Genomic DNA, 12500 nt, shown 5'->3' on the forward strand with positions numbered 1-12500 from the left:
CAGCGCGGCTAAGGGCTCGAAACAAACCCTAAACCGCGCCAAGTACGGAGGGAACAGCGCGGCTAAGGGCTCGAAACAAACCCTAAACCGCGCCAAGTACGGAAGGAACGGCGCGGAGAGGGCTCGAGACAAAGCTCGACCCTAAACCGCGCCAAGTACGGAGGGAACAGCGCGGCTAAGGGCTCGAAACAAACCCTGAACCGCGCCAAGTACGAAAGGAACGGCGCGCAGTAGGGGTTTAAAACAAAGCTGGTCCCAAAACCGCGCCAAGTACGAAAGGAACAGCGCGGTCGAGACTCGGAAGAAAAAGCTTTCAAAGTGTCGTAGCACGATGCACACTGCTGTTCGTGTGGAACAAACGTGACTACCGTGCTGTACGGTGGAGTTCTGTGCGCAAAAGCGGCGGGTGTGTTTCTAAGCACCACAGCGTTGTGTCAAAAAAGAGGTGCCTGAGAGAAACGCATGCGACTGCCGTGCTTTGCGGCATAGCACCGTGCGCAAAAACGGTGCGCATGCAAGAGGTGTCAGAGCTAGCGAACTTTTGCCACGAGCAACAGGTCACTAAAAGCCTATAGATGACGGTGTTGGAGGAAAAGAAAAATATCGAGAAAGCACTGCGGTGTGCCGTGCGTAGGGACGGGCGCGCGTGCCACATGCCGCCGAAATATGGGTGTCGGAGAAAACAGAGTGCCGCGCGTAACGAGGGGCGCGCGTGTTACAGAGAGATATGCCCAAACGCATGAAAGTGTACGCAGGTGTCCTAAGGCAGTTTTTTTTTTTTTTCCTCATTTTGATGTCGCCCCGGCTGACGTGGTTTTCGTTTTTCCGTGCCGCCCCGGCTGACGCGGTTTTCGTTTTTCCGTGCCGCCCCGGCTGACGCAGTTTTTGCGCCGCCCCGGCTGACGCGGTTTTCGCGCCGCCCCGGCTGACGCGGTTCCGACTTTGCACTTTTTGGCTCACCCCGGCTGGCGGCCCACTCACTCGATCGCCAGGTCTGTTTGCCCCGGTGGTTCCACCGCCAGGCTTAAGCGCGAACTTTTTTTGTTTGTTTTCTTTTGATTAAGCGCAAGCTTTTTTCTTTGTTTTCTTTTGATTAAGCGCGGGCTTTTTTCTTTGTTTTTTTTGCATTCGCCCCGGCAGACGCGGTTTTTGCGCCGCCCCGGCTGACGCGGTTTTTGCCGCCCCGGCTGACGCAGTTCGGACTTAGCACTTTTCGGCTGTGCCTGGCTGGCGGCCCACTCACTCGATCGCCATGTCTGTTTGCCACAGTTTTCCCGGTGGTGCCGCACCCGGGCTCGCCCCGGCTGACGCGGTTTCGTGCCGCCCCGGCAGACGCGGTTTTCGCGCCGCCCCGGCTGACGCGGTTTCGTGCCGCCCCGGCAGACGCGGTTTTTTGCCGCCCCGGCTGACGCAGTTCGGACTTGGCACTTTTTGGCTGAGCCTTGCTGGCGGCCCACTCACTCGATCGCCATGTCTGTTTGCCACAGTTTTCCCGGTGGTGCCGCACCCGGGCTCGCCCCGGCAGACGCGTTTTTTTTTTCTTTCGCCCCGGCTGACGCAGTTTTCGCGCCGCCCCGGCAGACGCGGTTTTCGCGCCGCCCCGGCAGACGCGGTTTTTTGCGCCGCCCCGGCTGACGCAGTTCGGACTTGGCACTTTTTGGCTGAGCCTGGCTGGCGGCCCACTCACTCGATCGCCATGTCTGTTTGCCACAGTTTTCCCGGTGGTGCCGCACCCGGGCTCGCCCCGGCTGACGCAGTTTTCGCGCCGCCCCGGCTGACGCGGTTTCGTGCCGCCCCGGCAGACGCGGTTTTTTGCGCCGCCCCGGCTGACGCGGTTTTTTGCCGCCCCGGCTGACGCAGTTCGGACTTGGCACTTTTCGGCTGTGCCTGGCTGGCGGCCCACTCACTCGATCGCCATGTCTGTTTGCCACAGTTTTCCCGGTGGTGCCGCACCCGGGCTCGCCCCGGCAGACGCGTTTTTTTTTTTTCTTTCGCCCCGGCTGACGCAGTTTTCGCGCCGCCCCGGCTGACGCGGTTTCGTGCCGCCCCGGCAGACGCGGTTTTTTGCGCCGCCCCGGCTGACGCGGTTTTTGCCGCCCCGGCTGACGCAGTTCGGACTTAGCACTTTTTGGCTGAGCCTGGCTGGTGGCCCACTCACTCGATCGCCATGTCTGTTAGCCACAGTTTTCCCGGTGGTGCCGCACCCGGGCTCGCCCCGGCTGACGCAGTTTTCGCGCCGCCCCGGCTGACGCGGTTTCGTGCCGCCCCGGCAGACGCGGTTTTCGCGCCGCCCCGGCTGACGCGGTTTTTGCCGCCCCGGCTGACGCAGTTCGGACTTAGCACTTTTCGGCTGTGCCTGGCTGGCGGCCCACTCACTCGATCGCCATGTCTGTTTGCCACAGTTTTCCCGGTGGTGCCGCACCCGGGCTCGCCCCGGCTGACGCAGTTTTCGCGCCGCCCCGGCTGACGCGGTTTCGTGCCGCCCCGGCAGACGCGGTTTTCGCGCCGCCCCGGCTGACGCGGTTTCGTGCCGCCCCGGCAGACGCGGTTTTTTGCCGCCCCAGCTGACGCAGTTCGGACTTAGCACTTTTTGGCTGAGCCTTGCTGGCGGCCCACTCACTCGATCGCCATGTCTGTTTGCCACAGTTTTCCCGGTGGTGCCGCACCCGGGCTCGCCCCGGCAGACGCGTTTTTTTTTTTCTTTCGCCCCGGCTGACGCAGTTTTCGCGCCGCCCCGGCAGACGCGGTTTTCGCGCCGCCCCGGCAGACGCGGTTTTTTGCGCCGCCCCGGCTGACGCGGTTTTTTGCCGCCCCGGCTGACGCAGTTCGGACTTGGCACTTTTTGGCTGAGCCTGGCTGGCGGCCCACTCACTCGATCGCCATGTCTGTTTGCCACAGTTTTCCCGGTGGTGCCGCACCCGGGCTCGCCCCGGCTGACGCAGTTTTCGCGCCGCCCCGGCTGACGCGGTTTCGTGCCGCCCCGGCAGACGCGGTTTTTTGCGCCGCCCCGGCTGACGCGGTTTTTTGCCGCCCCGGCTGACACGGTTCGGACTTTGCACTTTTCGGCTGTGCCTGGCTGGCGGCCCACTCACTCGATCGCCATGTCTGTTTGCCACAGTTTTCCCGGTGGTGCCGCACCCGGGCTCGCCCCGGCAGACGCGTTTTTTTTTTTTTTTTCTTTCGCCCCGGCTGACGCAGTTTTCGCGCCGCCCCGGCTGACGCGGTTTCGTGCCGCCCCGGCAGACGCGGTTTTTTGCGCCGCCCCGGCTGACGTGGTTTTTGCCGCCCCGGCTGACGCAGTTCGGACTTTGCACTTTTTGGCTGAGCCTGGCTGGCGGCCCACTCACTCGATCGCCATGTCTGTTTGCCACAGTTTTCCCGGTGGTGCCGCACCCGGGCTCGCCCCGGCAGACGCGTTTTTTTTTTTCCTTCGCCCCGGCAGACGTGGTTCCCCCCCCCCCCTCCGTCTTTCTTTTTGTTTTTTTTTTTCGCCGCGGCTGAAGTGGATTTTTCGGTGCCTCGACGCCCCGGTAGTCGCGGTTTTTCCGTTTCCGCACGGCCCCGGCTGACGCTGCTCGGTCACAGTCGCCTTTTGTGGTGATTGCAGACTTCTTGAGCGCGGGTGTTTTTTTTTTTTGTTGTTGTTGTTGTTTTATTACGCATTCGCTCCAGCAGACGCTGTTTAGACTTTTTGTTTCCTCTTTTATCCTGCGACGAGGTGACGAGGTTTATTCGGTGCCCCGCCGCCCCGGCTGAAGTGATTTTTCCTGTCCCGTGCCGCCCCGGCTGACGCGGTTGGGACTTCGCGTTTGTTCGGCCGCCACGGGTTTTGGCGCACTCGCTCGGTTGCTTGTTGTTGCCACTTGTTGCGAACCCAGGTTTCTTGAGCGAGCGCGGGCGTTTTTTCTTCCTTTCTTTCTTTGTTCTATGTGTTAGCGAATCGGCCTTTAATATCACACGAGGACTCACAACCAACAATTTTCAGTTTGAAGTGTAAAAAATCTGCAGGTGTTGACGTAACTGACTTGCCCCGTACCCTTGAGTACATCCATGAAGTTCTCGTAGTACTACTAAATCGCATTATTCCAAGTGGAGAAATTCCCATAAACTTGCAAACCTCTACACGAAAATCGGTGCGCGTGATAAAGTTGAAAATTATCGTCCGATATCAAATGTGCCTTCTATAACACAAATTCTAGGAAAAAAAAAAAAAAAACACTTGTTCGCCGTTTTCTGCGCCGTGACTGGCAGCACTCCGGCGAAGCGAAACGGGGTCGATTCGAGCACGATATCGGCGTCTTTCGACGTGCTCGCCGGCGACCGTCGCACGAGTACGTCGCACGAGCGCGTCTGCCGGGGCGCCGTTTGCGAAGCCGACGCAAAAGTGGGAACCGCCGCTCGGATGATCGCCGCTTTCGGCAGAGTGAGTGTTGGCACTCCGGGGAAGCGAAACAGCGTGAATGCGCCCACGAAATCGGCGTATTTTGAAGTGCCCGCCGGCGACCGTCGCACGAGTACGGTAAACCGCGTCAGCCGGGGCGTAGTTCGGGACGCCGACGAAAAAGTGGGAAGCGCAACTCGGATCTTCGCCGTTTTTGCAGGAGTGAGTGGCGGCCCTCCTGCGAGACCAAGAAGCATCGATTCGTGCACGAATTCGGCGCCTTTCGACGTGATCGCCGGCGACCGTCGCTCGAGTAGGGCAAACCGCGTCTGCCGGGGCGGGCTTCGGGACGCCGATGCGAAAGTGGGAAACGCTGCTCGGATGTTCGCCGTTTTTGGCCGAGTGAGTGCTGGCACACGGGCGAAGCCAAACGGGGCCGATTACGGCACGATATCGGCGTCTTTCGACGTGCCCGCCGGCGACCGTCGCACGAGTACGGTAAACCGCGTCAGCCCGGGCGGAGTTCGGGACGCCGATGCGAAAGTGGAGAACGCCGCTCGGATCTTCGCCGTTTTTGGAGGAGTGAGTGGCGGCACTCCGGAGAAGCCAAGGAGCGCCAATTAGCGCACGATATCGGCGTCTTTCGACGCGCTCGCCGGCGACCGTCGCACGAGTAGGGCAAACCGCGTCTGCCGGGGCGGGGTTTACGACGCCGACGCAAAAGTGGGAACCGCCGCTCGGATGTTGGCCGTTTTTGGCAGAGTGAGTGCTGGCACTCCGGCGACGCGAAAGAGCGCGAATGCGCCCACGAAAGTGGCGTATTTGGACGTGCGTGACGGCGACCGCTGCAGGAGTACGAAAAACCACGTCAGCCGGGGCGAGCGACACACGGCGGTCTGGGTGCTTATCGCTGCTATTATAGGGGCACCCCGGCAGACGCAGAAAAAAAAAAAAAAATTTTCGACCTTCTTTTTTGCTGGTCGAGCTCGGGTAACCCAGGTCGCAATGGGAGCCGCGCACGAAAGCGGCGTCGCGAGACGCGTTCGCGGTCGCTAGTCGCACGAGCTCGGCAACCGCGTCAGCCGGCGCGGAGTTCGGGATGCCGACGGCTAAGTGGGTACCGCTGCTCGGATGTTCGCCGTTTTTGGCCGAGTGAGTGCTGGCACTCCGGTGAAGCCAAGGAGCGCCAATTCGTGCACGATATCGGCGTCTTTCGACGTGCCCGCCGGCCACCGCCGCACGAGTACGGCAAACCGCGTCTGCCGGGGCGGGGTTCGCGACGCGTACGCAATAGTGGGAACCGTCGCTCGGATGTTCGTCGTCTTTGGCCGAGCGAGTGCTGGCACTCCGGCGAAGCGAAACGGGGCCGATTCGGGCACGATATCGGCGTATTTCGACGTGCTCGCCGGCGACCGTCGCACGAGTACGGCAAAGCGCGTCAGCCGGGGCGAGGTTTGCGACGCCGACGAAAAAGTGGGAAGCGCCGCTCGGATCTTCGCCGTTTTTGCAGGAGTGAGTGGCGGCCCTCCTGCGAGACCAAGAAGCATCGACTCGCGCACGATATCGGTGTCTTTCGACGTGCCCGCCGGCCACCGCCGCACGAGTACGGCAAACCGCGTATGCCGGGGCGGGGTTGGCGACGCCGACGCAAAAGTGGGAACCGCCACTAGGATGTTCGCCGTTTTTGGCAGAGTGAGTGCTGGCACTCCGGCGAAGCGAAAGAGCGCGAATGCGCCCACGAAAGTGGCGTGTTTGGACGTGCTTGACGACGACCACCGCAGGAAAACGAAAAACCACGTCAGCCGGGGCGAGCGACCCATGGCGGTCTGGGTGCTTATCGCTGCTATTATAGGGGCACCCCGGCAGACGCAAAAAAAAAAAAAAAATTTTTTTCGACATTCTTTTTTGCTCGTCGACCTCGGGTGACCCAGGTCGCAGTGGGAGCCGCGCACGAAAGCGGCGTCGCGAGACGGCTTCGCGGTCGCTAGTCGCACGAGCTCGGCAACCGCGTCTGCCGGGGCGGAGTTCGGGACGCCGACGGCTAAGTGGGAACCGCCGCTCGGATGTTCGCCGTTTGTGGCCGAGTGAGTGCTGGCACTCCGGCGAAGCCAAACGGGGCCGATTCCGGCACGATATCGGCGTCTTTCTACGTGCTCGCCGGCGACCGTCGCACGAGTACGGCAAAGTGCGTCTGCCGGGGCGGGGTTTGCGACGCGTACGCAATAGTGAGAACCGTCGCTCGGATGTTCGTCGTCTTTCGCCGAGCCAGTGCTGGCAATCCGGCGAAGCCGAACGGAGCCGATTCGGGCACGATATCGGCGTCTTTCCACGTGCTCGCCGGCGACCGTCGCACGAGTACGGTAAACCGCGTCAGCCGGGGCGGAGTTCGGGACGCCGATGCGAAAGTGGGAAGCGCCGCTCGGATCTTCGCCGTTTTTGGAGGAGTCAGTGGCGGCACTCCGGTGAAGCCAAGGTGCGCCAATTCGCGCACGATATCGGCGTCTTTCGACGTGCCCGCCGGCCACCGTCGCACGAGTACGGCAAACCTCGTCTGCCGGGGCGGGGTTTGCGACGCCGACGCAAAAGTGGGAACCGCCGCTCGGATGTTCGCCGTTTTTGGCAGAGTGAGTGCTGGCACTCCGGCGAAGCGAAAGAGCGCGAATGCGCCCACGAAAGTGGCGTGTTTGGACGTGCTTGACGACGACCACCGCAGGAAAACGAAAAACCACGTCAGCCGGGGCGAGCGACCCATGGCGGTCTGGGTGCTTATCGCTGCTATTATAGGGGCACCCCGGCAGACGCAAAAAAAAAAAAAAATTTTTTTCGACATTCTTTTTTGCTCGTCGACCTCGGGTGACCCAGGTCGCAGTGGGAGCCGCGCACGAAAGCGGCGTCGCGAGACGGCTTCGCGGTCGCTAGTCGCACGAGCTCGGCAACCGCGTCTGCCGGGGCGGAGTTCGGGACGCCGACGGCTAAGTGGGAACCGCCGCTCGGATGTTCGCCGTTTGTGGCCGAGTGAGTGCTGGCACTCCGGCGAAGCCAAACGGGGCCGATTCCGGCACGATATCGGCGTCTTTCTACGTGCTCGCCGGCGACCGTCGCACGAGTACGGCAAAGTGCGTCTGCCGGGGCGGGGTTTGCGACGCGTACGCAATAGTGAGAACCGTCGCTCGGATGTTCGTCGTCTTTCGCCGAGCCAGTGCTGGCACTCCGGCGAAGCCGAACGGAGCCGATTCGGGCACGATATCGGCGTCTTTCCACGTGCTCGCCGGCGACCGTCGCACGAGTACGGTAAACCGCGTCAGCCGGGGCGGAGTTCGGGACGCCGATGCGAAAGTGGGAAGCGCCGCTCGGATCTTCGCCGTTTTTGGAGGAGTCAGTGGCGGCACTCCGGTGAAGCCAAGGTGCGCCAATTCGCGCACGATATCGGCGTCTTTCGACGTGCCCGCCGGCCACCGTCGCACGAGTACGGCAAACCTCGTCTGCCGGGGCGGGGTTTGCGACGCCGACGCAAAAGTGGGAACCGCCGCTCGGATGTTCGCCGTTTTTGGCAGAGTGAGTGCTGGCACTCCGGCGAAGCGAAAGAGCGTGAATGCGCCCACGAAAGTAGCGTATTTGGACGTGCTTGACGGCGACCGCCGCAGGAGTACGAAAAACCACGTCAGCCGGGGCGAGCGACCCACGGCGGTCTGGGTGCTTATCGCTGCTATTATAGGGGCACCCCGGCAGACGCAGAAAGAAAAAAAAAAATGGGGACATGGCGTGCGTCACCGTGCGGCTTCGCAGCGTTGCCGAAGTCGCCGAGCCCTTCGACTGAGCCGAACGGCGGACAGGGAACGTTGGTCGGCCGTTCTAACCTGTCGGTGCCACGCCGAGACGTCGTTAAGGAAAACCGCGTCGTGGGCCTCTACGACGCCGTCGAGTCGTTGTACGTTTGGTGTCCAGCGTGTCGGCGGCGAGTAGCGGACACGTCGTTCACGACTTCGGTCTTTCGCAGTCGACGCGAACTTGCGGAGAGTCGTGGTGCCTCACGTTTTCGGCAGAAACCGCGGCGGAATTTTCCCGTGCGTGCGCGCACGACCTCGGTGCTGTGCCGTCAGCGTAGTGTTGCACAAACTCGTGGCCTACCCAAGGTGCGGTACGTTTGCGGCCGTATCCTCGGTGGGAATTTCGTGAGTAGGGTCGCAAATTCTACGACCTCGGCGGGTTTGAGAGCGACGTAGACTTGTGGCACGCTCAACATGCCACACGTTTCGGGGCACACCCGCGGTGAAATTTTCTCGAGTACGCTCGTATTAGGGCCCAAGGAGGTCTGGGTACTTATCGCTGCTATTATGTGGGGGTTCTCGTGAGCGGCGTACGCGAAAGCGACCGGGTGTCTGATATGCGGCGGGCTTCGGCCTCGTCAAGCGTGTCCTCGGGTCTGCTCCAGGGGAATCCACGGCAGTCGTCTGCAGCCTCATCCGCTTGATGCGTTAGGGGCTGGTTGTCGGACGGTGCCGTTTTACCACGATATCGAGGTGTGTTCCGTGTCGTCCTCGGGCGATTCAGATGCGAAAGCGCCGAAGACGCGGGCGTGACCCGTCGTCTGGCGGCTTTGCAGTCTCGGCTCCGTTGCTAGTTCCGGCCGGTCCACCGACAGTGCAGCGGGCTTGGGCAACCCGCACGGCGCGACCGAGTCGATGCAACGAAAAAGAGCGAGCATGAACGTGCTTCTTGCCGCACGGCTCCCACTCGTCTTTCGGGAAGGTTGTGCCGTAGCGAGCTCGAACGCCGTCATCTCGGAGTGCAAAATAAGCGTGTTGGGGCGCCTGAAGGTGGCCTCCGCCGCACACAGACTGCGTCCGGCCCGCCGAGGGCGAGGACGGACGCGCAGTCGAACGATTACCTGGTTGATCCTGCCAGTAATCATATGCTTGTCTCAAAGATTAAGCCATGCATGTCTAAGTACATGCCGAAATAAGGCGAAACCGCGAATGGCTCATTAAATCAGTTATGGTTCCTTAGATCGTTTCTTCCTACTTGGATAACTGTGGCAATTCTAGAGCTAATACATGCAGTGAGCCTGGAGCCCTTTGGGTAACGGGTGCTTTTATTAGACCAAGATCGATCGGGTTTCGGCCCGTATTGTGTGGTGACTCTGGATAACTTTGTGCTGATCGCATGGCCACGAGCCGGCGACGTTTCTTTCAAGTGTCTGCCTTATCAACTTTCGATGGTAGGTTACTTGCTTACCATGGTTGTTACGGGTAACGGAGAATCAGGGTTCGATTCCGGAGAGGGAGCCTGAGAAACGGCTACCACATCCAAGGAAGGCAGCAGGCGCGCAAATTACCCACTCCCGGCACGGGGAGGTAGTGACGAAAAATAACAATACGGGACTCTTTTGAGGCCCCGTAATTGAAATGAGTACACTCTAAATCCTTTAACGAGGATCAATTGGAGGGCAAGTCTGGTGCCAGCAGCCGCGGTAATTCCAGCTCCAATAGCGTATACTAAAGCTGCTGCGGTTAAAAAGCTCGTAGTTGGATCTCAGTTCCAGACGAGTAGTGCATCTACCCGATGCGACGGCTCGGACTGAACATCATGCCGGTTCTTTCTTGGTGCACTTCATTGTGTGCCTCGAGATGGCCGGTGCTTTTACTTTGAAAAAATTAGAGTGCTCAACGCAGGCGAGTCGCCTGAATAAACTTGCATGGAATAATAGAACAAGACCTCGTTTCTGTTCTGTTGGTTTTTGGAATACGAGGTAATGATTAAGAGGGACGGACGGGGGCATTCGTATTGCGGCGCTAGAGGTGAAATTCTTGGACCGTCGCAAGACGAACTACTGCGAAAGCATTTGCCAAGAATGTTTTCATTGATCAAGAACGAAAGTCAGAGGTTCGAAGGCGATCAGATACCGCCCTAGTTCTGACCATAAACGATGCCAACCAGCGATCCGCCTGAGTTACTCAAATGACTCGGCGGGCAGCTTCCGGGAAACCAAAGTATTTGGGTTCCGGGGGAAGTATGGTTGCAAAGCTGAAACTTAAAGGAATTGACGGAAGGGCACCACCAGGAGTGGAGCCTGCGGCTTAATTTGACTCAACACGGGAAAACTTACCCGGCCCGGACACTGGGAGGATTGACAGATTGAGAGCTCTTTCTTGATTCGGTGGATGGTGGTGCATGGCCGTTCTTAGTTGGTGGAGCGATTTGTCTGGTTAATTCCGATAACGAACGAGACTCTAGCCTATTAAATAGGTGCGGGGTTCCCAGCACCTTACAACCTTCTTAGAGGGACAAGCGGCTCCTAGCCGCACGAAACAGAGCAATAACAGGTCTGTGATGCCCTTAGATGTCCGGGGCCGCACGCGCGCTACACTGAAGGAAGCAGCGTGTCTTTATCCCTGTCTGAAAAGACTGGGTAACCCGTGGAACTTCTTTCGTGATTGGGATAGGGGCTTGCAATTGTTCCCCTTGAACGAGGAATTCCCAGTAAGCGCGAGTCATAAGCTCGCGTTGATTACGTCCCTGCCCTTTGTACACACCGCCCGTCGCTACTACCGATTGAATGATTTAGTGAGGTCTTCGGACCGATGTCCGGCGCGGCCTTTCGGTTGCGCCGGTCTGTTGGAAAGATGACCAAACTTGATCATTTAGAGGAAGTAAAAGTCGTAACAAGGTTTCCGTAGGTGAACCTGCGGAAGGATCATTAACGGATTGTGAAGGGTGAGCGCCTCAGCTGCGTCTGCGCCCGACACTTTCTGCCGCTGACCCCGTTTGGACGCGGGGTCGGCTTTTCCCCACGGGGCTGCCTGAATGTGGAGCGGCACCCCGTGACAAATTGTTGCGCCCAGCGGACGCCAACACCGCGACCTTGGACGGTCGGCCAGGTGGCGGACGCGGGTACAAACGGCGCAACGCACTCATAGGTCGGCTTTCGACCCGCCACTGCACCGTGGCTCGAAGCGCTCGAAATGCGCGACCCGACCGCTGCGGGACCGCCTAGTACTGTAAACAGGAGCGGCGGAGCGCGAACGGCGAGTCGTGGTTACGTCGGTAGAAGGCGAGGCTGCGCGTTCCCGAAACGCCAGCCGAGTGCCCTCCCGACCGTTCGAGCGTGCAAGAACGAGACCCGACAATCGCGCGGCGACTGCCAAGTACGAGAGGAACGGCACAAGCGTCGGCGGTCGGTCAAGGAACTGGCGATGTGACGGGTCCGCTGTGCACCAGTGCATACCGTCCCGCCGTCCGCGGCAAGCGCCTCCGCGTCCTCGGGTGACGGAGGCTGCCGGTCGGTTCTTGCAGGCGAGGGATCTCGCTGGCACCGGTTCGCGTTGACGCGCGGCCGGTCATGGCACGGCGATGCGACGGCCGAGGTGCGCAGTACTCGATGGAGGAACCGCACGCTCCGATGACCGTCCCGCCCTCCGCGGCGTATGCGTACCGACCGTAATGGTTGCAGCAGCGCCGGCCGGCTTTTGAATTCGCCACACGAAACACGGTGCGAGATCGCGGTTAGGGGAGCGTCGACGTTGCCAGGCGTTTTGCTTGCTGCCGAGGGAAAGGCGGCACGGCCACGTCGCGCTCGTCGCGATTAGCGGGTCTGCGCGCTTTGGGAAGGTGCCGCAACGACTTGCCGAAAGAGGAAGCACGGAAGAACGAGGGACTTGGACGTCCCGACAATTGAACGCACTTGCGGCCAGGCCCTTGCTGGCTTCGTTCTTCCGCCTCGAGTAGGCTCGTACGCGGCTCCGGCGCCGAAAGTGGTCCTTGGCACCGACTTCGGTGGACGTGGGAAGTGCCGCGCAAGTACGGCGCGCCTGGCTCCACCTGTTGGCTAAAGTAGGCAGCCGGATCGGCATTTTGGTGTGCGGTGGCAAACCGTGGATGCGAAAAAAGCTTGTGCGATTTCGTGGAACAAAAAGCGGGGGTCCCCCTTTTTATGCGGAGGAGACCGACCCGCCCGCCGTGGTGAACCGCGACGCCACGGTAAAAACGGGAGAGGCTTGTCGATGGGACCGTGCATCCCGCGCTCCACGGAGGCCGGGAGGCGGCCGCCCGAGGAAATGTGTAGCCGTCGAGGCCCGCATCTGCGTGCACTCTTATCCAAATGGGTGTACCGCAGGCATTT

The 12500-nt window shown here is 60.5% G+C and overlaps 1 non-coding gene across 1 annotated transcript; it reads left to right on the forward strand.

Moving 5' to 3' along the window:
- Positions 1-9266: 9266 nt before the first annotated feature.
- On the forward strand, positions 9267-11081 carry LOC142792965 (small subunit ribosomal RNA). The gene has a single exon (XR_012891341.1). It is a non-coding gene; the product is annotated as a small subunit ribosomal RNA (ribosomal RNA).
- Positions 11082-12500: the final 1419 nt, after the last annotated feature.

The sequence above is a fragment of the Rhipicephalus microplus genome, unplaced genomic scaffold (genome assembly GCF_043290135.1).
Source record: "Rhipicephalus microplus isolate Deutch F79 unplaced genomic scaffold, USDA_Rmic scaffold_265, whole genome shotgun sequence".
NCBI classification, from domain to species: domain Eukaryota; kingdom Metazoa; phylum Arthropoda; class Arachnida; order Ixodida; family Ixodidae; genus Rhipicephalus; species Rhipicephalus microplus.